This window comes from Falco biarmicus, chromosome 9 (genome assembly GCF_023638135.1).
Source record: "Falco biarmicus isolate bFalBia1 chromosome 9, bFalBia1.pri, whole genome shotgun sequence".
Classification (NCBI taxonomy): Eukaryota; Metazoa; Chordata; class Aves; order Falconiformes; family Falconidae; genus Falco; species Falco biarmicus.
This window is the reverse complement of record NC_079296.1, coordinates 50,370,916-50,394,709: the sequence shown is the minus strand read 5'-3', so window position 1 is coordinate 50,394,709 and position 23,794 is coordinate 50,370,916. Positions and strand designations below refer to the sequence as shown.

General features: G+C 41.8%; 3 long non-coding RNA genes across 3 annotated transcripts; all 3 read left to right on the top strand.

Annotated features, from left to right (window-relative positions):
- The first annotated feature begins 389 nt into the window (after nucleotides 1-389).
- LOC130155312 (uncharacterized) lies at nucleotides 390-6,055 on the top strand. The gene is made up of 4 exons (XR_008823996.1): nucleotides 390-1,327; nucleotides 2,915-3,024; nucleotides 4,134-4,295; nucleotides 4,978-6,055. It is a non-coding gene; the product is annotated as an uncharacterized LOC130155312 (long non-coding RNA).
- Nucleotides 6,056-6,623: 568 nt separating this feature from the next.
- LOC130155390 (uncharacterized) lies at nucleotides 6,624-8,684 on the top strand. The gene is made up of 3 exons (XR_008824053.1): nucleotides 6,624-8,091; nucleotides 8,209-8,301; nucleotides 8,600-8,684. It is a non-coding gene; the product is annotated as an uncharacterized LOC130155390 (long non-coding RNA).
- Nucleotides 8,685-13,619: 4,935 nt separating this feature from the next.
- LOC130155171 (uncharacterized) lies at nucleotides 13,620-18,316 on the top strand. Its single transcript, XR_008823935.1, has 3 exons — nucleotides 13,620-13,744; nucleotides 15,072-15,163; nucleotides 18,071-18,316. It is a non-coding gene; the product is annotated as an uncharacterized LOC130155171 (long non-coding RNA).
- The last annotated feature ends 5,478 nt before the right edge of the window (nucleotides 18,317-23,794 follow it).

The following is a 23,794-nucleotide window of genomic DNA, read 5'->3' as shown; positions in this document are numbered from 1 at the left end:
TACCCTCTTAAAATTCATTCTGGCAGGATGTGGCTAGACTGGATAGTTTAGTGCAGAGGTACTTGAAGGGAACTCCTTTCCTACCAACCAGTATATCAAAAATATCTTAACCATAGAGACGTGCAGCTTCACTGTGAATAATTCGTCCAGGAATACTTCTTTGTAAGACTGTACAGGTATTTCTATAGGTAGAAAACACTCCCCAGACACAGGTGGTAATAATTTAAAAACAACAAAAAGAAGTATATGTCTGCTTTTTTTGTTTCCTTTCACCTTTACCAGACTGAGTATATTCTAAGGTGATAAAAACCATGAAGATGAACTTACATGGATGGGTTACCCTATACAGCTCTGAGAACTAACTCAGACTTTTTATCTTCATGATTCTAAAGCAGCATATACTGTGACAGTGTAAACTAGACTAAGCTCCCCATGTGAGCATTAAACCAGCTAGCTGAGCTATTGCTAGCATGGACACAGAAGTAGGCAACCACTGAACTGGTTACACATTGTAACACCAGGACTTGGTGTGAATTCATGCCTCTTAATGAGTGAACTAAAGATTCTTTTGATTCTGTTTCAGACCAGTGCGAATCTCATAGTTTGATTTGACTTCAATATGAGCACAGGTGAGACTTGATGGATTTGACTGAATTTTGCCTTGAAAGCTGGTGTTGGTATTTTTTTTTTTTCCCTAAGCCAAGTAAAGGCATAGTAGAAATGTGTAAAATATTTGCTTCTGTGACTGTAAATATTCAATCTTGGGCTCTGGCCTTTGCAAACTGAACTGTGGGTTTGCGGTTTGGTGCATTTGCAGACCTCAGGCCATGCTAAGAAAAATTCAGCAAACACAGGCTGGGATTGTTGGCGTTGCTGGGAAGTCATCAGATCTCCCTCATCCCACCTCCTTCCTTCCTCCCTCGCAAGGTCTGAGCCTCCTGAAGGTATGTATGCATGGGAGCACTAGAAAGTGCAGGGAGGCTTTAAATGTGAGGAAGATTTTATTTGGGAGTCAATGATTTGGTTTGAGAACGAAGGGCTAAGCTCACACACTCATGTTCCTCTACAGCAGGAGTTAAAATCCTAGTGAAAAAACCAATTTGCTCTTAGCAGAAAAGCTAATCACTAAAATATTTATTTTTTACTTCCACAACATGAGTCACACAGATGGAGCTGAGAAGCAGACTGCAACCTTCATCTGCCCATGGGGACTGTCCCCATCTAAGAAAGGCACGTTTCCTGCAGAGCATCTCACCGGCCCATCTACTGCGCGCCTCTGGCCACTGACAGAGGATGTCAAACATTACAAACTGGGGACCAGCTCTGGGTGAGCAAAGATCTAAAGTTTCAGTGCTCCAGGTACTAAACAGCCAGTGCATGACCAGCAGAGAAGTCCCTGCTTTGCTCTTGCCCATGCTGAAACCCAGAGTTCAGAAAAATGCAGCATAAAACTCGAGGGGGGGGGGGGGGGGGGGGAGAGGTGTTTGGCTGGACACGGTGGGAAGGGGGGATGGGACGACGACCCTAACCCATTTCCTGAGATTCCCCTCATTCATCTACGTGAGGAAAGGATGATGTTAACAGCAAATCTCCTAAAAAGTTGTTTTGTTGTTTTTCTGCTTAGATAGAACTTGTGGGGTATGAACTTATATTTTCATATATATAAATTAAAATAGCCCTTTAAGAGTTCTGGTACCCAAAAGTAATCCTATAATAAGTCAAGCCCTCAAATTATTCATACCTTCAGTGGCCAACAGGTTCATAAAAGAGGCAACGAGGAAAATAAAAAGGGGAAAACTGAGGTGGAAGGTCATGAAGGGAAAGGAGACAACTGTGAGGAATTAAAGGTAGAGAGCGGGTCTGAGAAATAAGGGGTGCTGGGATGAAGCTCTTCCTATTGTCCACATCCAGGAGTACGTGGCTGAATCGCAAGACTCCTATAGATAATTAAAGTGTTGGATGCACGGAAATACCTGCATCTTCCCATGGCAGCGAGCTTAGTTTGGTTCTGTTATTACTGTCTGTGAAGTAAACATGACCATAAAAAGGGAAAAGTCTTACCTTGCTTCATTTCTTTTATTCCCACCCAAAGTAATTTTATTCTTTATACTTTTTGTCACATACCAGTGGCCTTGCTTCCAACATTTTGACTTTGGCAAGAGGCAGCCTAGGTCTATAAAAAAGAACTCCAAGTGTCATGCACAATAAAAGACTGGGGTACAGTTTTCCAAATGTCTGATTTCAGTAAAATTTACTGAAAAGCAGGCAAAGAACTTATATCTAGAAATCGAGTCTCTGCTTGTAAAAGTCAGAGGTTAAATTCTTTTTTTAAAAAAGCTCTCGCATGCATCCCTCAGGCATGCCCTATCCTTGCTTAAATATTTGAGAGGGGGAAAAGTATCTGGATAGGCGAGAACATTTCCATAGTCGTATGTTAGAATTCTACAGCACAAAATTAAATTACTTCACTTTTTTAAATAACATTTCTAATTTTCACTTATCAAGTATTATGAGCTGTAATACAAGTTTTTAAAGGCAAAAGGAAAAGTGAAATAACAGCAACAAAAGGCACGTCCCAGTGTGTATTTATTTTACTTTGTAATTCAAGTCAGTCCAATTGTGCTGCAGGGTATTTAGTTTATGCAATGCTGAAGTTTGAAAACTACACCCAGAATTATTTTTGGATCGTATTTAGTGAGATATATAACACAGGAATGATTGATTTATTTGCGTGTTTTGAGGTTTTGTATTTTTCTCAGCGTGTGCCTAAATTCTGATGCAGGCAGAACCATACTCATAGCAAAGCAAGAGAAACAGTATCTAACTTCTATTTTCTAATGTGAAGACTAAATTTTAAAAGTAAGCACCGACAGTTGTATGGTGAAAATACAAGTTTCTTTATTGACTTCCACAGGTCAGAGGAAAAGATCTGTAACTGCTTCCCTGGTCGCCCAGTGCACATTCATGGAATGGCTGCTCCTGGCGGGCGAAGGCTGGTTTCACCGTCCTATTAATTTTACTGTGGTAAGTACTGGTCTTCAGAGAAATGGAGTTCACTGCTTAATATTTAGTGGCCAGCTTAATTATATAGCTTCTGGTCTGAAAGAATGACATATTAGGACGTTCTCATTCCCTTTGCTGGGAACTGGGAACAAACCTCCACCATGTCTCCCAGCAGCGCGGTCAGAGCTGGGAATGTGCTGAATGCCCGAACCCAGCAGGCTTTTCCTGCTGTGTCCCGGTGCAACCAACAGCATGGTTTCGGGTGGCCTTTCAGATGTGCCCTGCCAGGGCTAATTCTGTTTATTGCCAAAGGCAATAATGCTCCTGACTCCCTCTGGAACATTTCAAAAGCCTCCTCTAGCTCAGAATAGAAACGACTTCCCCAGAGCTGTGCGAACGCAGGGATTAATTGCCTTTTAACTCCTGCTCATCCTGTGGAATTAATACCAAAATCACGCACTCTTGGTCGGCAGCCCAGAGATTCACAGATCTGGTTTGTTTCCCGCTGAGGAACCTCAATGGTGTTGCAGCCCAGAGGTAAAGCAGTCAGGGGGAATCGGTCACGCTGGGTGGGGGCTGAAGGCTGTGCACCCCACTGCACTCCCCGTGTACGGGGGATGGGAGACAGCCTGTCTCCCTGAGCATCTCCCCCAGGCCTTTTGGGTCATGGCCCCAAGCAGAAAATGGGAAAATGAGGTCGCTCTACCACCTGTGCACCTTGCCTGTAAGCGCTGAGGAGGGCTGCTCGAGGTGCTGGTCAGCAGGGTGGTGCAGAGGCAGCTGCCCAGTCCCGCTGCCCACCAGCAGCAGAAACCCCAGACAGCAAACCCTTCAGCTGCACCCCATGGCACGAAGCAGTTGTGGAGGGCACAGGTTCTTCCAGAGCAGCTACCACCCAATTCAAAGCCACGTTAAGAGGTGCCTCATACTGCAATGAGCTCATGCTCCATTTCACGCCGGGGGCTGGAGAAGGGGCCGTGCGCTGAAGGGAAGCAGTGGAGCACACCTGTAAGCACCAAGCAGGCTGGGGCTTGCCTGACTGCCACAAGACCTTCCAGCCGTACAAAGTAAACCTGAGCACCACGCATGTTTTTAAGTGGGTAAACTATGTCCCCATTTCTTGGTTTTAGACAATTCACTGTCTGTGCCACCCGTCATTTGGACAAAGGGATATTCTCATGACACCTAACCTCGCCACTGCGGGGAGCAGAAGCTTGTCCATTCATTTTGAGGAAGAAGCAACAGAAGCAATATAGGAGCAAATACTTCCATAACGAGCACTCCTTAAAAACGTAAGACTGACTTCTTTGTCCCTTTCCAAGTCAAACTTCCCTTTAGGCTTAATTCACAATCAAATGGGATCTAGCCTTTGCCACTAACGGGGCTCACTTTGCTCTGCTGTTGTTGACTATCTCCAAGGGCCGGCATGCTTCTTGTTGGGTTGGTTTTTTTCCATGGTAAGACAGAGAAAGTGTTTCCCCTGTATTATTTCTCTAGATCAGGTTGGACTTCATTAAAAATACATAACTTTGCTAAATGGATAACTAAGGATACATGTCAGGATATAGGTAGCTGAATTAAGAGGTGTTACATCTGCTTTAATAGAAGAGAAATACCACAGAATGCAACAAAATTAGAAGAAAGCACAGTCATGAAAGATGTCCTGTAGTATTTATTTGTATAATAAGCATGCCTCTAATACATACTTCCATCATTTTTTTCCTGTAAAATAAGGTTTACAAACCCCGCTAAATGGTGAGGAGGCAGACTACTCATGAACATTAGCTTTTACTTCCCATAATCCAAAGAAATGGAAATACGTGGAGTAGCATCTGACCTAAAAAAAATAGTACTTTTCTTTCTGAACTATCAAACTGAGTCATTTAACAAAATCCATACTCTCACCCAGTCCATCCAGATTGTAGTCCTGCAGCTTTTGTCAACAGCAAAATATTTTATTTTTCTTTCCAACAGTTGTATTAGTGTGTTCAATGGAATCACTGGAAAGAAAGAAATGTCTTTTACACTAGTCTGGAAGGTATGAGTATGAAACAGATCTTCATAAAGAATTAAATCTTTGAAATCAGAGCTTCACTTTGGCCATAACACTTATATAAGAAATGGCCACTTAAGAGCTAGGTTTTTGACACCATCATAAATAAATCTGTGGCTGAGGAACGCTACTGAGTCACAGGCAGAGCTGGAAAAAATATGGAATCTAGCCCTGTTTGTGTCTTGCTAATTTTATACACATCTATCCAGTGGCAGAATGATTGATGTCATCTGTTTTTGACTCATGTCATTTTAGCTCCAGGAACAACAAAATAGAAATGCTTCTATGATTTAGGGAGATTTGTTTGGTTATGCTATCAGCACTGTTTCTGTAATGGCAAAAGAAATGTTAGCATTAAAAATAATTACAAGGTTAAAAGAAACTCCATGACCTAAATTAGTGGATGCACTGTGTTATCTACAGAAGGAAGAACTGGGTGTGTTATGTACTGTGCTCAAGGCTAACTAAATTCCTTAGCTTTAGATAGTTTAGCATTAATTACCTGTAATTATTTTGGTCCTTTCATTGAGATTTATGTTGGTCTGAATCATCATTTAAAACCTAATTAGATCAGCTATTTCCTTTTCTCTTAGTCCTGTTCAATGATGAGTTTGTTCTCATTTTCTTCATATTTGGATATTAATCTTTTAAATGTTTGCAAAAATCTCTGGAGAAGAGGAATTTGCATGAAACAAAGTGACATGACTGGCTGCAGTTCACTGATTTCTGAGACATTTTATGTGCTCAAGTGACTAGATTTTCCAAAGTATTTAGAGTTCTTGCTTGATGCCCAGCCTTACAGCTCCCTAGTATCCTCAGTTCAATCCTAATGTCAGAGCAAAAAATGATGGCTATTATAATTGCAGGACTAATACTAATTAATAGCTGTCACGGTTGTAAAGGGAATTTTGACTGCACAACTAAAGGATTCTCTCTTTGTCTTTTTTTCTATATATGTATACAAATACATTTAAAATTCATTTCTATGCTTCACTTTCAACAAGGAGAGAAGACTTGCTCTCTGTGAATTCCTTTTGTAGCTGTTTTCAGGCTGCGGGGTATTTATTCACTTCCTCTGACAATGAATCTGTAGAAACTCCAACAAAACCGAAGAAGCTGCACCTGTGTGAAACTGGTTTCAACACTACACCTACTGTGTAGCTTGAAGTAAAATGTACACATTTTCAGAATCCCACAGAACCCAAATATTTGCTTTAAATGGATGTGAGCGAGGTCACGGCAACACCTGTGGGATCCTCGGCCTGAGTTCATCACTGCTTTTTTAAATTCTTCCTGTATGATCCATGAAAGTTAGGAAGTAACAAAAACTCTTGAAGATGCAAGCAGTGAAAAAGATTTGTAAAACAAGAACAAACGTTGACGTTTGGAATCCAGAACTTGGTCTTATTAAAAAGCATAATAGGGGCTCACATAGACATAAAATTTTAATGCCTTCAGGTTCTCTATATGCAAGAATGTGAGTATACAGGTAATTGTCTCTTAAATTAAAGTCCTCCTCATAATCATGAAATGCTTTTAGTAATTTTAAGGCACTCTCCTCAAACTTTTAAATTTGTTCTTAAATTACAGCACCTTTTGCACCAGAATTGTATAGTGTACACTAATTACTGATCCTGACTTACTGCTTTAGTGCGCCTCATTCCCCTGTAGCTGTGTCTACTTCCACATAACCATGCCCTTTTCCACCCCTGTGCTATGCATATGCAAAGTGTGTTTTAATTCCCAGCAACCCCTCAGCACGTGCAGTTTCAGTTCTGAATTCTACCCCAAGGAACAAGGGGCTGTGCTCTGCAGAGCTAGTGAAGGCGTGAAACACAAACCCTCCGCTGCTACCAAAGCATTATCAGGCACACAGAATTCAACAGGAATATGCACAGAATAGATATATGTATTTTTTTCTTCCAAGCAGTGCAATAAAAGCGGATTATTTAACAGAAAAAAATCCCATAATACTGTTTTGTGGAGGAAAACAGGTAGTCTTCAATTTAAATGCATTTCCAATTCTTGTAGCCGGCTTATAGATGTAGGTGGGGGAGCTTAAAACATTTAATGGAACTTTCTGATGATTTTCCTAGCTAATATCTAAGGAGAAGCAAAGTGAATTTTAGAATCTTATGCTGCATTTTTTAAAGCTGTTCACAGATGTAATTTTGAAGTATGAAAATACATTATTAATTCTGTTAATTGCGTGAAATGTTGTCTGTTAAAGTAATTGGGGAGTAAATTGTTTTAGCTGGAAGTCAATGTCATGCAGCCAAACCACCAGATTCTAGAGGCAAATATCAAAATCCAATTTAAAGAGCAATGGCTTGTGTCACATCAAATCATATTCACATAAGCAGGAATAAGAGGTTTTAAGCTGCTCATATATTTTGTATCGTAAGAAACTACCTGATGGTGCAGGGGAAGAGAGTGTGGATTTACAGAGGATGATGACAAAATGTCTGCTCTAGCCCCAGTCCTCCACATATTCTAAAGTCTGAATTTGTTCCAAATTCCCAGTCCTATCTAATTTATCTCTTGCTGCTCAGTAGATGAGCGTTGTCATGCGGCAAGTCCACAGGAGTCACTGCAGTTTCACCAGGGATCACTTTCTCCCATTAAGTGTCAGCGTTGTTGGTTACCAGACACAGGAATGAATACAGGGGGGGACGCTACAGACCTGAGACATCATCTGCTCTGCAACGCATGTTTATTTCTGGCAAGCTGTGACACAGCCTGAGCTATGTGTATTTCATGCATACAGGTGGATGGAGTGAACGTTCATGAGGGCATAGGCAATAGTGTCTATTTTGCTAGAGCTATCCTCTGAAATTCCTTGTGTTTTCTTCTTAAAAAAAAAAAAAAGCATTAGAGTTGTTTTCCTTTTCAATGGTCGCTGACAGTGCACCGCATGTTAAGCACAAAGGGACGAGAGCTCTGTGTTGTCAGCCAAAACCTGAACTGATGGAAATCAATATTCAGCAGATCAACATCTGTTTACATCAGCTGAGAATTGAGAGCAACACTGTAAAGTGAGTAGTGTATGCTGAATATGAAATGAGCTTCCTGCAGATACTGGGGCTGAGGAGAATACCGAGCTGGTTTTCCAATGTTAACACTAACTACTACATTTTTTTTTTTCTCAACAGATTGGATTGACTGGGACAGTGGGGTGAGCTCAGCCCCCCGGTAGAATCCTGTAATACAATTTCTTGTGTAACTGCTAACATATAATCTTACAGGTAATTATAGTTTAGGAGCATTTTACTTAAGGAAACAATAATTAGTGCTGTAATGGTTAGAATAAGGTTTGAAGGCTTTATGCACAGCCAGTAGCTGATAATCAGTGCAATGTCTAGAAATCATAGGGATGTGAGACATGAATAGATTTATTTTTCCTGTTGCATGTCCAAACAAGGGAAAAGAAAAAAAAAAAAAAAAAGACTATGTAATTCATGCTTTTACGCTCATGGAAGAAGGAGAGGAGGGAGGGAATTGCAAATACACCTTGCTAAAGTGTCCCACTGTTGGATTGCACAGATGATCAAGAATAGCTCATTCACGTCCAGTGAAGTCTGTCTTTATTTGGCCCAGACCCTGAGCTCCATGAGGAACCACCTTCCAAAACAAGGTATGTATATCCACAGTTTTGTCGCTCAATAGAAATGTTCCCTTTCCTGGGCTACCTTCTATATTGAAAAAAAGTGGACAACTGTTATCATCTTAGACTACATTATCAGCTAGAGATCAGAAAATCTCCTTTCCAATGGCACATGAGATACGTAAGATGTGAGTCATTACACCAAATTTCAATTAGCTTGAAGTGAAGCTAACCCAGTGTAAGCCTATGGCCATCCCTTAGCTTCTTTGTCTAAGGCAAAAGGGCAAAGGCACTTCCAGAGGGCAATTTTCCCTTTTTTTCCCCCAAAAGATTTATCTTTGACTGCAATCACTAGGTTGTTTGAGAGGCCTACCTATGATATAGCAAAAATGAGATCTTAGTCCAAACGTAGTTTTGATGAAGACAAGTGGCAATATTAGGGGAAAATGATAAGCAACAGAGCTGAGGCCCAGGGCAAAGGGGGAGGCTTACTAGGCACGGCTCCGAAGCTCAGATGAAGGTTGGGGTTTACATTTCATTTACCAAGGCACCCTTAAAAGAGATAAGCTATTCATTCCACCCGTTATAAGGATACTGTGCATGTGTGTTGTGGGTCCATATTAACAAGTAACTGCTTTTCAAGGCAAACTTATTGAAAAAAAGTTATTTGACATTCCTTCTTATGTGCCGACACATAAGTTGAAGGGTTTGGGGTTTGTTTTTCCTGTCAACAAGTGAAGACATCACTAAAGAAAGGAAATAATTTCTTCTGCCTTGGGATTTAGCGGTTTTCACTTTACAAACAAAGCAAGCTGAACCTGAGTCTTGGGCAGGTGAAGAATTCTGGTAAAGAGGACCTTCACAGAGACATAGGACTGGATCAGGCATTCATCAATTTGATCACGCGGTTCCTGCAGAAGCGTACCAGCTGCTGCAGAGGAAAGCACAGGAAGCCTTACAGAAGGCAATTATGAAATAACTTGCTGACAGGAATAAATTCTTACTATCGCCCATTAATTAGAGGTTATCTTATGTCCTGGAAGCATGAAGACTTACATCCTTTCCAAAAAGACTGTCATGCTATTTATCATTTTTGATCTTCACTAGCTTTTAAACTGCATCTTAGAACATATTTCTTGGTTCAGCTTTCAAGTTTTACTGGCACAAAATGAACAGTGTTTATTTACAATGAAGACATAAACTCTTTTGTATAAATCAAACCAAATTCTCACAAATTATTGCTAAGGATAACAAAACTGAGTCATCTGGCACCAAAAAATAAGCAGAGCTTTGAGGATTTCCCTCATAAATTCAGCAGAACATAATCACGTTTTGTAACAATGAATTATAACAAACAAGATGAGTTTTCCCACTTTAAAAATCTGCTGTTAATTATTGACTGGATCAAGCTTCTCTCCACTTATCTGACCTTCTGTCAAATGTGTTTGGGAAGTTTCCATCTCTGTAGTTATGCCTGTCCCTCTCTGACACATGGTGCTAGGGCACACACTCAAGCTTACGTCTGACAAGTAGAAATATAAACGAGATGATCGTAGCCCTGAAGCTGGAGACTGCAGACATGTAGCGGTGGTGAGAAACACCCAGCCAGAGTCCCTTACAAGGTTTAAATATAACCGTATGTCACCCGAGGCGATTAAAACCAGCTTGCTGTTTCCCTCAGTGCTAGACACTGCTAACACTTCTACTGGTTTTGCAACCGATTTTTAAAACAGCGTGGCAGCGTAAAAGGCTTATGATGGTAGAGGCAAGGATGAGACCATGCAGCTGCCTTTTGGCCACCAGCACTCCCAGTTCGATGTGGTACTGGCCACCCTGCTGCCAAGTGAAGGGGCTGTGGGTGAGGAAAGGGGCCCGGAGGCTGACCATGCTCCTCTTCATCTCCCTTCATCTCCCCCTAACTCCAAATGGGTTGTGTTTTCGTTGGTTTATGCTGGTTTTGGCTGGTGGTATTCAGTATTGCCCTTGCTGCTGAAGCCACCCTCATGCAAACCTAGCATGCAGCCACTGGATTCAGCTGGGGCTGGAGAAGTCCTGACCTGCCTCTGCAGCTGCTGGCTGGGGTGGAAGGACCCCCTCGGCTCCCCTCCGCCTGGAGCAGCCTTGGCTAAGACGCCACAAACTAGGTTTGTTTTCACTTCAGAGACCCCTTATACCAGAAGGGGTCCGATCCACCCTCGTACGCTGTGAAACCTGCCCGGCTGCCTGTGGCTCAAATCCAAGAATGGTTTTACATCTCCTGTCATGTACCTCAACTGCTGCCCTTTCAAAGCATACAAATATTGCCTTTGTTTCCGTGACAGACACCATCCTGCCCACACCTCTCAACGCTCCTGGGGTGGTTTCTGAGATTTTTTTTTTATTCTGCTGGAACTCCCTGCCACATCTGTTACTGAACAGAAACCCGAAAGGAAATCAGCTTTCACCTGTCAGGCGCCATGTGCGTATGACCTTCCCTTTTCCATCACTTTCCATTAGTGTCTTTCATCGTTTCAAGGGCTTTTTCCCATTTACTTCTTTTTCTACCTGTTCCTTTGGGAAGTGCCGTTTTCCTTTATAGCTACAGCCCCTTTGCTTGTCATGTTTACTGCATCAACCCTACACATAACGCCGGCTCCTCTTTGTCCTTGGGAAGTGCATCCTTTGGCTGTGGGAAGAGGTCTCCCCATCTGCGTTCCAGTGGTGGCCTTCCTACGAGAAGGGTTACCTCTGGCATCCACTGCTGCTCACCAGCCCAGCTCTGCAGAACCGTCTTTTGTGCAACAGCTGTTTGGCTCGCAACACTCCACCGTTTTCCCCACCCTACTGACCCAGTGCTACAGAACAGCGCCGGCTTGCAAAAAAACCAGATGGATGGAGTAGAGAGATGGGAGCTTTTTTTATGTGACCCCGAAGACCCAGAATTCAAGCAGATTTGGCAGATACTGTATATACTCTATAGCAAGAAAAATCCCTAAATGCAAGGCAGAGGATTTCAGATGGAAGAAGCTTAAGCACAAGTTGTGTACTCCACACAACGGTTGCGCAGCAGTTGTTCTGCATTACAGCTTAGATTTACATACTTCCCAAAAGTCCCCAGTGTAAATAAACTGTAAGTCTATACTACTTACATGCATAAAAACACACAGCACTTAAAAAACAGCCGATGCGTCTACCATAAATACACAAAGAATTAAGCAACGGCACATGATCAGAGGCCAACTGCTAATGTGGAAGATCGATATTGCTTGAAGCTATGAATCATTCAGGTTTGATTCTTCTCAGACTTACATCAGAATGCTATTATTACGACCAGAACTGGGTGAAGTAATTTCTAATTTTATCCATGCAATGTATTTTTATAGATCTAAAAGTACAGGAAGAAATCTTGCCCCACAGAACTTGATCCAAGGTTGGCCATTGACTTCCATAGAACTAAATGTTCACCCACAGGATTTTCTTTCCTTTTCTGGCCTCCGTTGCAGTTCAGGGCTTAACAAAATACAGAGAAGCTCAGAAAATAACCATTTTATTTTGAGCACCAGTAAGGGATCAGTCTCGTGGAAATTTGGAAGCCTAAGATTACTGGGGATAGAGAGTTTTCAGGGGGCTGCCCTCAGATGGCTCACACCATCATGGTGTTGCTTTTGCAAAAACTCTTTCTTTGGAGGTTTTTGAAAGTGTGTCTTCATAGTACATGCACTGTTAGGTACTTTCCAGAGGAATATTTACGTTCATGACCCAACTTGGAAAACATTTCTTAGACGCAGTGCTGGTTTCCAGCGAGGTTCTGCCTGGCTCGTTTTGGTTTCCATGAAACAAAAAGAGCTCGTGACTGGCCCACGGTGATTCAGATCCTCATCTGGTGTGAGATGCCGGCAGCCTCCAGGCACTCCATCCTCCCATCTGACCACATAACCACATGTCCTCCTAAGTATAAAACTCTGAATTTTTCTGCTTTGTTCAGTTTTCTACATGCATAGGCCATGGTTGTTACACCTTACAGGTTATGTTATGATCATACACATAACCTGAGTGTTGTTCCAGCTCTGCTTCTTTCTTTGTTGTTTTCTATCTGGGTGAAGGCAGCAACACTTTAATTTCAACTAAATGTTTTTCTTCATGCAAATAGCATCAAGATTTGGCCCAATTCACGTTTTTTTTTTTATCCAGTAGTTAGGGTATCTAGTATAATTCTTTGTATATCCATGCCCTAGTTACACGTTTTAACACTGACGTTTAACAGTCCCAGTCAGACACTGTTTTGTGAGGACACAAAAATGAGTTTTTATTATTTTAATCATCATTTTAGTGCTTACTTTCATTTGACCCTTATCGGCTTCCATCCAGAAAGTTTTCTCCCGCATAGTTAAAGATATAAACATGCACCCACACACTTATCTCTGTGTTCATACACATCCACACAAATAAACATTTCCAAACATTTTGGGTGGTGGTGAACTGCTGCCTCTATGAAACAGGTGTGTGAACAACATGGCCCTCCACAGGCTCACCTGAGGAAGTGGTGGCCAGCAGAAGTGATGACACTGACTGTTGGACACTTGGTACCAGAAACTATCGTGAGGAAAACCGTAGTCTAGAGTTGAGAGGATCTGCAGGGTAATGTTATAGGTGTGCCTGTGGACCTTCAATTATGACCATATTCCTGGATTAGTTTTTCACGTACGCAGCAGAAAGATGTACTTCTGAGGACTGCTTCTGGTTTAAGTAAATAAGAAATCTTATTTCTTATTTTGAAACGATGTGGCCCACAAAAGGTGCCTCAGAGAATAATGACCAGGAAGTTCAAGTGTTAATAAGCTTTCACGTTAACCGTTTACAAGTGTAAAACTTGCCTGTGGCAGGTCGTCTTTCATTTTTCAAAGTTGTCAATTCTGTGCACAAAAATAGATTAACTGAAATGCTCGGGATCTATTTTTTTATAGACACTTTGCTCCCAATACAAAGCACCATTAAAGATCTTGCAGTAACGTTTAGCAGTGTCGTGAAGTGCTGGAGCTTGGAAAAGAGCTTCTTGGGACCTTCCCATGTAACAAAGGGCAACGCTGCTGGCTGCAACTGGGAAGGTAAAAGGGATTTTCTGACTTTCCAACCAGCTTGTGTTTGTGGGTTATGGGTTCACTCTGACAGATTGTGACCCTCCAAGGTATTCATGCCCCTAAGCCTCCTTGGTGTTAGACCTCTAATGTTAGGCATTAAAGAACTCTGATCACTACTTCTTAACGCCATGATTCTGTGTACCCAGGTCTCTGCCTGCCTGTCCCTTCAAACCCACAGAAAGACAAGCACTGTCTGACACTCATACAGCTGCAGCAGGGGGGCTGGGGAGGAACTGCAACCCAGACTGATCTCTAGCATGGCTGTTGGTCATGACTTACAACTAGGAGATATGGTCTAAGTCTCATCTACCATGAACAGAAGAACGCTAATGCTCTATTTTTTAAAATAACAATTTGATATTTTTTTTCCTGATTAATTTTTGAAAGACAGTGACAGCCACGGTGCTTTTTTAATAAGCAGGATAATGTATCAGCATGTGCTGGACATAATCTGGGAATGTTTCCCTCCTGGAGGCCTCATGGGATGGGGTGGGGACCGTGTGCCTTTGGGGACCCACTGGAGCGGATGGCGTGCCAGGCTGCTTGGCAGGGTCAGGGCTGAGGCAATTCTGGGTTTGCAGGAAGGCTCAAAACCAGGGGAAACTTTAAAGCCAGAAAGTGACAGCCGCGTGTAGCTGAGAGGCAGGCCTCTGAGGTGAGGCAATAAATGATTAGTGGTTTCCATGATCTCACCTTTTGACTTCGCTGCCCTATTTAGCCTCTGTGACTGTTTACATGGAGCTAGCCCTTAGAAACCTACTCAAAGTGAGACAAGAAGCGTGTGCCCTGATTAAGAACCAGTCTTTCACATCTTTTTTTAATGCTTTTGGGGCTCTCACTGAATTTCCTCTCCTCTGTTTTATCCAGAAGGCTATACCTGCAAGAGGTAAAGCCACCAGCCCTGATACCAAAAAGGGGAAGGAAATTTACCCTTCACCAACTCACACCATGGTTTTAAGGAAACTCACTTTCCTGACTATAGGCAAGGCCCTGCTCATGCGGGAGGGCTTCCCTAAGCAGTGAACATGAAGGATGAATATTTTTTTCTATTTTCACTAAAACTCCCAAGTATTTTTTTTAATAGCACATACTAAAAATGTTGGTGGAATAAACTCGGAATCAGGATTTGTCAAATTTCACATAGATGTATTTACCAAATTTCACAGCAGAAAATTACATGTCCAAAGTCTGGAGCCTCCAAAGCCAAGTTAGGTTTCCAGTTGTCTAATTTTTCTAGGTATTTGGTTTCTGCCAGTGAAGTTTTCAAAGCAACTATGTCCTTGTTTCTGCACAGAAACTGAGCCTTAACATCACTGAGAAGACTGGTACCTATCTCAGCCTTAAGCCACGCTGGGCTTCATGGAATTCCCTGCCTGTTGATCCCAGGTAGGTTTGCTTAAAACATCCATTTTTACAAATGAAAAAATCCTTCTTTCATGTGCAATCAGATACAAAAATAGGCCATCTGAAAGCAGCTGAAAGTCATACTGTCACTGCAAGTGAAAATGCTGGCACTTTCCTCAGGAATGTAATGACTCAAGTCCCTAAATAAGACAAAACCAAATAAATAATAACAAACCTGGGACACCTAAATTCTAAAGCAGTGCTTCCAAACTGGTATTTAAGTCATTGCCTATAGACCACTGATTAAAGTACTCACCTATAATGTAAAACTCCAAGGATATATTTTCCTTTGGTTGGGGTGACTCAACTCTTACCTCCCACAACTGTGCTCTAACCCCAACCGCTAAAATATATGGGTTTCTGAAGTGGGGAATTTCTCATGTTAAAGGTATTTCACTTTGCATGGAGTAACTAAATAGTCCTTGGGCAACTGAGAGTATTTGGGAACTGTGCTTTAGCCTGTGTTTAAGGATATTAATCTTCCTTGGCAGGTTGGCTGTCCCATACAGCATAGACTAGCAAGTGGGTTGTAGGTGTTGCCAACAGAAGAAGGTGCTTTTCTATTTCTTGACCAGGTATTTCAGCCACAAGCCCCATACTGGGCTTTTTAATTGGTTGATTAAGAAAGCCTGCTGGGAGTAAGTGAGCTGCCCCAGGCATCTTGTGTGAAGAAGAGAGTTTGCTCTGGCTTCAACCAGCTGTGAGGGAGCCGACCCCAGCCCTCTTGCGGTATGATGCTGCTCTCCAGCTCCCAGTCCCGATGTCTGAATTGTTTCTACCAACTGCCTGGACCATTTTGCCTTTTTGGATTCAGTGGCCACCAGCAGTGTCTCATGTCCATTGCAACCCAATGCTATGGTCCTACCCTGTTGTGTACTCCCTCTATGGGTACCCTGGCCATCTCTGATACCATCCTGGTACAAGAGCATCCCACAATTGCACACCCCAGGCCACCGTTGACCCAGATCTCATCTGTTCTCGTTTGATAACAGCATCACCTTGTACCTGGGAGAGTCTATGACACTTTCTAGGCCCCTTAGTTATCCTTTGGGAGCTGCATATTCTCCGTGGGCTGCTAGCTGAAGAGCCCTGCCTGTGCTGCAACGCAAATGATGACCTCTTCTTTTTGGAAAGAACGTTACCATGACTGCCAAACTAAGTGTGGTGTTTGTATGTATTGGGCACAGTATGAGCACATGTAACTAACTAGTCATCTTACAGTACCGGACTGGTAGATGCCTTAGTTTCTGAACCTCAAATGGATTGAAGGATAAAGATATGCTCTGTTTTCTCTGTTCAGGCCTTAGGGCATGTTCAGGAGCAGAGCACTGAACACCAGGCAAAGTCAGTCACCTCAGACCTCAGTGGTGCCAATATGGATTACATGTCACTCTCTCTCTCTCTTTTTTTTTTTTTTTTTTTTTCTGGATGGCTCTTGAACTGTCATGGCTGATGCCTCCCAAGTTTACTTTCAGACTCTTTATTCAAATGTTGAATCTGCTCTCATGGCTGACTTTGGCTGTGATTTTGAGTGAATGCCATGGTAATGTTAAGGTTGTCCTGAAAATCAGATGTTAGAATGAGGAGGCTGAGTCTTCCCAAGAACGTTTGTGCTATGCCAACCAACCGTTGTGATAATACTTGCCAAAGATTTTAACCAGCTCAGCTCTTTGATTTCCTATTTTCTTCAAAGCTTTTAAACCATCCTTGTTCTTAATACTTTTTGTTCATAAAGCCCTGTGGGAACCCTACAATACCCCTGCCCTGGGCAGGACTGCTAACAGCAGGGTTAATCTAAAAGTTTTCTTTTTAATGTGACTTTTCTGGCCCCAGCTCATGCATACAGTTGCCCACGCATTTGCTAATGTGAACAGATGCTTTGCAAATATCTTTGAGAGGAAGGTCAGTTCTGTATTTCAAAAGTTCACAAGTCAAGCTGCACTGAAAGGCCTCTTTAACTTCAACCTTAAGCATCCTTAGCATATCGTTAGGAAGATTAGCAAAGCCTTTAGCACCCCACTGGATTTCCTTATGTATGGAAAGGCCTGGCAGATCAAAGGAAACATTACTTCAAATAGCTGGTGACTTATCTTGTGCTTACCCTAGCACCACTGACCTCTCAATCATCATATTTTCTTCCAGTAGGAATTGCTTTTAAGGACAACAGTCTATCCTCCAAGAGCCTTGTTTTGACCTTTCCAGCTTTTCCTTACTAAAACGTGCAATTAAGACAAGCAGCAAACCAAATACTTGGTAAATAAAATGTGTTCAAAATAGAAAAGAATTGCAAGTCATAGTTACCACTTAGTTCTGCTAATGAAGTGACTAAGAATGTGAGTAAAGTCATGTTTATTGTTTATAGATTTGCCTCGTACTTGGCAGAAAGTCTTCACAAACACTGAGGTCAATGATATTTGACCTTCTTTGGCATTTTCCGCCTAGGAAAAGACTTTAGTGAATGGCTAAAGAGGGCTGAAAGGTTAGCCCTTGTTCCGCAGTGGCATCCATGTGGGGGTGTGTATGGACCTTTACACCCACACAGAGACCTAGATCTGTCAGCTAAGTGTTTTCCAGCTGCAAGGCCCACCCACATGGATTGATTGCAAGCGTAGGTGCCTGATTCATGAACAAGCTGTTTATAAAACCATATTATTCATCAGCTTAGGGTATTAATCACTTTATATTTAAATTTCCTTCAGGGGCTTGTTATTTATTCTGTAGGTGTGTTTTAGCATGTTTTAATATGAAATTCACTTTAATTTAATCAGCCATAAAATATTTTCAGGTTTATTACTTAGACTTAAAGCTGAATTGAGATATATACGCAATAACCAAGAAATGTGGTTTTGTAAACAAGGTATTTGACCTTTACCTTTTTCAAAATTACAGTGTTGGCAACTGATGCTTAAATGAATCATCTGAAGAATTAAAGATCAGATATATAATTGTTACTCCAACATATCTATTTCGGTTGAGCGTCAGCTGCCATTTCCATCGTAAGTCCCATTTTCATGGCTATAAAATTTGATGTTTTCCATTTTATGGGGCTTGAACTTTGCTTAGTACTCTTAACAAATAAGCATGGCAATTCAAAGTTAAACCACTGTGTAGTCAGAGCTGGTTCAAAAAGTGTCATTTAACAATAAAAGAATAAGATTTGTGTTGCAAGAGTTTTGTACAGATGGCGAAAATAACCACGATAAAATTATGTTTAAGATCAGTTCAGTTTGAATTTAATGACTGTGACATTTTAACAGCATTTTAAACTAACTCTTTTGTTACTTCCATTCCATTTCTTTTTTCATTAACTTTCAAACACTACACTATTCCAACAGCTGGAATATGTATCATCTACTACGTATCGTCAATCCCTCATCCTTAGACAGACAGGGTATGTAAACAGTCTAATATTAATTAGCTGCAATTAAAATCAGTATCAGACAAAGAAAACATAGAGTTTTTACGCAGCGGTCCAGAATCTTTTGAGTCGGGACCTGAGATATTTTTAAGAAATGTGAACGATGTAGTCCCAAATTCTGTCACATTTAACTCAGTGATAGCTGTCTTCTAACCCTGACTTTGACAGAGAAAGGGACCCTTCATACTCTGCTGTCGTGTAGAGATTAGATTTGTCAAAACTCCAGTGACATACAAAAGCCTAGAAAGAAATTCATTAAACCCTGTTGTTTTCCAGAGGATAAATTTCAGCTATTAAAGTCTATTGGTCTAAGAGGAATTGTGTGTAATAAGGGAAAAGTTAGTTGCTATATGAGAATTTTATCTATGTGTCACTGTTGCTCTGAGAAGCACAAGTCAGAATTCAAGCTGACAGACCTGTGAGGGTGCTGCGTACCAAAGCTGATGAGATGGTTATCAGACCATCTGAAAGTAGAAGCTCTTATTTTTGCCACATATGCTAACAGGGAATGTCACACCACCTATCAGTCCTGCTGCCTGCTGTCACAGCAGCATGTGCAGCCTTTGGGACAGGATTCATAATGCAGGAGCCCTGGGCCATCAGTGGGAGAGCTCAGAAATGTCTCCTGTACACAAGCACATATGTATAATATGAAGCAATATTTATCCTCTCACTTTACATGTGTAGTGGCGGTAGGAAGGCAAAGATGGACTGCAGAACCGATCCTGTTTTAGTGATGAAAGGGATGTGTATTTGTCACAACTAGGTCAGTGGGCTGGAGAACCACACCATCACTGGTCTGAAAGCTGAGGAGCGAGCGTAAAGTCGTAAATCAAAAGATGATATAAAAAAGTAACAAAAAGACAAACTAGCTAAGAATGAAGGGGGACTTACTGGAGTGAAATGTACCATCTCTAAGCTGATGCTAGCCTTGTTCCTCAAACTTTCTCTCCAAAACACAAAACCTCTTCTCTTTATGTTGTTCAGCAGGAATGACACTTTCCTCTTCTGCATGTCTCAGTGGTGGGTCTGTTACTGGTTATTGCTGCATGCAACAGAGCCAGTCTCACACAGGCCAGGGTAAGGATTGGCTTTGTAAAGGTGCCTTATGGCTCTGCTGGCTTAAATGAGAAGAGAATCAGTCTCCCATGATCTGATGGGACCCTTGATGTCACTACCTATGTATGGGTATTTGCAACTGTGTGAGACACGTTGCAGGAAAAGTTACCCACAAAAGAGATACAGATGCGCCTAAAATACAATCATCCAATTCAGTGTTTCTTGTAACAACCGTGGAAAAGACCATGAATCTTTAAGGGGTATGTCTGCTCCCCTCTGAAGGAGACACCACTGTTCATCATCACATAAACTGTTAAGGGGCTTGTTGCAGCAGCGGTCCATTGTTCTCTGTCTTATTTCACTGCTAAGGAATTCTTTCTCATTGTTTCCATCAGGACGTTTTAGAAAGGTTGATACTCTTTGCTGGCTGCTTGTACTCTAACACCAGGGAGGGAAGAAGTCCCCTCACTCCATGCACTGACCTGGGAGTCACGGCATGTAGGGTGCTGTCATCTGTTTTGTCACAGGCTTGGGTGAGTTATTTAGGCTTTCTGTGCATCCTTTATTCTGCATGATGAAAGGTGTGGTATAATATTTATCTACATAAAAATTTATTATTAATTGTGATGTGCCAGAAAGTGTACCAGGTACCTTACAGTACTAGGGGAGATCCGTCGCTCAGCTGGGCATGTGTGAAAGCCACCACTGTGATAACTCACATTTCAGGACGAGGAGGAGGGATGTTCTGGGTGGAGAGAGGTACCTGGGATGTGCCACGCATCAGTGATCCACTTAATGCTTTCAGGTATTGTTACAAGTCAAAGTGAAGTTGAAAGATTGCTATACACTGCCTTTGGGACTGGGCGTCAGCCCTGAGGATCAGGGAGTGCAGGATGTAGCACAGACCCACCTTCACCTCTCTGTGCTGGAGGTTACGTGACACACTTGCAATACCATGGCACCCTGATTTCTGATCCTCCCACACCAGGGCTTCTGACATGGCCCCACTGATTAGTCTGGCCCACTAGTTTACAAGAAAATTTTCTTGCACTCGCTAGAAAATAAAGGATTACCACACTGAATGTTAATGTCCCCTGGGAAGATCTGTAGATGTGATACGGTTCAACATGAATCCCATTTTCCACAAGTACTTCCTAAGGGTTAACTCTATTTTAATAATTCAGTAAAAAAAACCCAAAAAAATCAAAGAAAGGGAAAGAAAAACAGATATCTCTTTTCTCTTTATATCCAAGAGTTACTAAATACACAGTCAAAGCCCAGGTAAACTTTGTAAGATAAGGTTAAGAAGTATATGACATATTTATGAAAAATCAGTAGTATTAGACTGAACACAGCTTTAGCCAAAGGATGCTGCCAGGGTTTGATTATTTTCTTACATTTCCCTTCTTCTTGGCTTAATTCACAAGTGCTGGCTGTTTTTTTCTTTTTCCCCTGAGGGTGCACTCATAAGTGCCTGGGCATGGCAGATGATAGCTGATCCCAGCCAAATGTAACATCACTGGCATCTAAGGACAAGGTCTTCCTATCATGCTCCCAAGTTTTTACCTGTTCACCTGGTATATAGTTGTAGTCTGCTGGCATCACTTTGGCTGCAGATAAGAGACTCTGGAGGTAGAGAACTAGACAAATTTGGTGCCTTTGGTGCTTTCACTTTTCAGGTGCACATCCCTTTTCAGGTAGGATCTTAACGGTCCTAGATCTCTGTATATCATGGCAGGTTTTCTGCCCGGGGTGGAAGCAAAGATGATTAGATTCCCTTTACTCAACTTTTTTTGGTGCTGATCCCCTCTCCTAGGTTTGACTTGGCATCCCAGGCTTCTCCTGGCCGCAGGTGAGCCACACAACAGCTTGCATACATGCAGTGCTAATACAGGATCCCTCCTGCATGCATGTCTGTCTGCCTGCGATGGCTGTCCTGGGAGAGGTGAGGAGACTCCAGCAACATCACCCGCTGCCATGCTGCTTTCCGGCAAAGGAGAGCCACAAACCCAGCTTGGCTGCTCCCCCCTTCCCTTCCTGCTGCCTCCACTCACCTTGCTGTTGCAAAAAGAAACCCATCGGGAGTGGCAGAGACCCTGCTGCACTGATGCATTTGGGGTGTGTGGGGGGGGCAATTTCTGTCTCAGAAGGCTCGGTAGATGGCTGCTCCCAAGGCTAATCCTACACAGGCACTGGGACTTTCTCCAAAACCTGTGGTGCAGAGCAGGGAAGGTGTGCGGTGCTGGCACAGAGCTGACGAACCTTTTTCTGCAGTGGAGGGAACAGAGCTGTGAGACGGGCTCCAATCATATATCATTAGCATTCATAAACCACATTTCCTGCCAGGAACAGCCACTTAGCACTGAAAAATCATAATTTCACAGTAGATTGCCATGCAAGTTGAAATAAATCCCTGAGGCAGTGCACCACACACTCTGTCCTGAAGCGAGGCATGCAACCCCCAAGAAGCCTGCTAAAGGAGATCGTTGACACTCTGTCATAAATGGTCTTTTTTAGATACATAAATATTTGGGGTTTTAAAAAATATAAATGTATATATATGTAAATGTGTGTATATGACAAACAGATAAGTACCCTGGGAAATATAATTCCCTACGAATGATAGTTATTATTAGAAAGAAATATGAGACTGTATTCCACCTCTGTACCATCTGTGTTAAAAAGCAGCTTTAAGGCTCTAGCATCGCTAAAAAAGCCGGCAGTGCATTTTTTTTATTTCTACTGTCTCCAAACAGAAAATTAGCGAAGATTCCCCAATATTGAGCAATCGAACATGTTTACCAAAAGTGACCGCCAGCTACACACAATTCTGCTTTTGATTCTGTAAAAAGATGACCTAAATGTCTTCCTTATCATTTACTGTGCATCTTTCTCATACGCTTATTTTTCATAGTAAGTATTTTAAAATACCCAGCATTGTCTTCCCATTGAATTTTTCACAGTATTTTGAGCAGATAAGCCATTTCCTTACTGACTTCTGTATTTTGTTGAGTCAGGTCTTTGCACTCAATTACAGTGAACAGAGTAACAATCCCTCCTAGTACTAAGCATTTGGCTCTTTCAAAGATAAGTTGAAAGCTCAAAATTTTTAGACTTTTTTTTTTCACTTTTCTGTCAGATTCAGAAAACAAGTAGTAGTTTTCCCAAATAACTCTTTTCTACGTGGCTTCTTTGATTGCAGACAGAAGCAGCACTATACAGCTGAGGTTGGTTAAGACATCAAAACCCGCAACAAAATTAAGTAACTGGAAGATGGATGAATTTCAGAAGATGTAAGAGTCAGGAATGCCTTCTGCCATCACTGAAACTGGTAATACAGCAAGTTATTGCTTATTGTAGCCCTGCACAGAACCAAAAAGAAGAAAATATTTTCACAAAAGAATCTGGTATTAGAAGGACTAGATTCTGCTCGTTATTAATGGACCTGGGGCCAGCCTCTGGTACCACTGCATATTACTCTTCTAAATCAGCATTAAATCACACATTCAGAGTCAAAGACCTTTCACTTAGGCAGCTCTTTAGCTGGTATGATTTGTTTCATGTCTATAGATTGTTCACATATTTAAATTGAGTTATAACATTGCAGAGTTGATCTCACCAAACTTGATGTGTCCTAATTCATCTTTGTGATGACTGCCTACTTTAAATCATATTGAACAGCACATCTTGGAACATAACTGTGTCTGAAAGCCGAGGTCAAATATGAAACTTATTTTTTATTATCCTGGTATTAAGAGCTGTGAACTGTTCAATATGTATGCTAGTCTTCATCAAAGACATAGTGCTTTATTTAGTTTAAACTTCTTTTAAATAGACATGCCTTTTTCTTGTACAAGTTACCTTTTTCAACCTACTTCTCCATGATGCAATCCATTAAATTAATACTAAGGGGCAAATCTGGGCGTTACAACCTGTAACCACAATGAGGGCATGCAGATAGATTACCAACGTGAACACAGGGGTGTGAGTTTGTGCTGTAAAAGTGGCAGGTGCATTGCATGACTACAAAGAGAAACTGCTCCGTTTGGGAAGCCTGCCATAAACACAACGGCCTAAGCAGTAAGGGTTACAATGAGCTCATATTTGTTTTAATATTGTTTGCTTCTCTGCTCAAA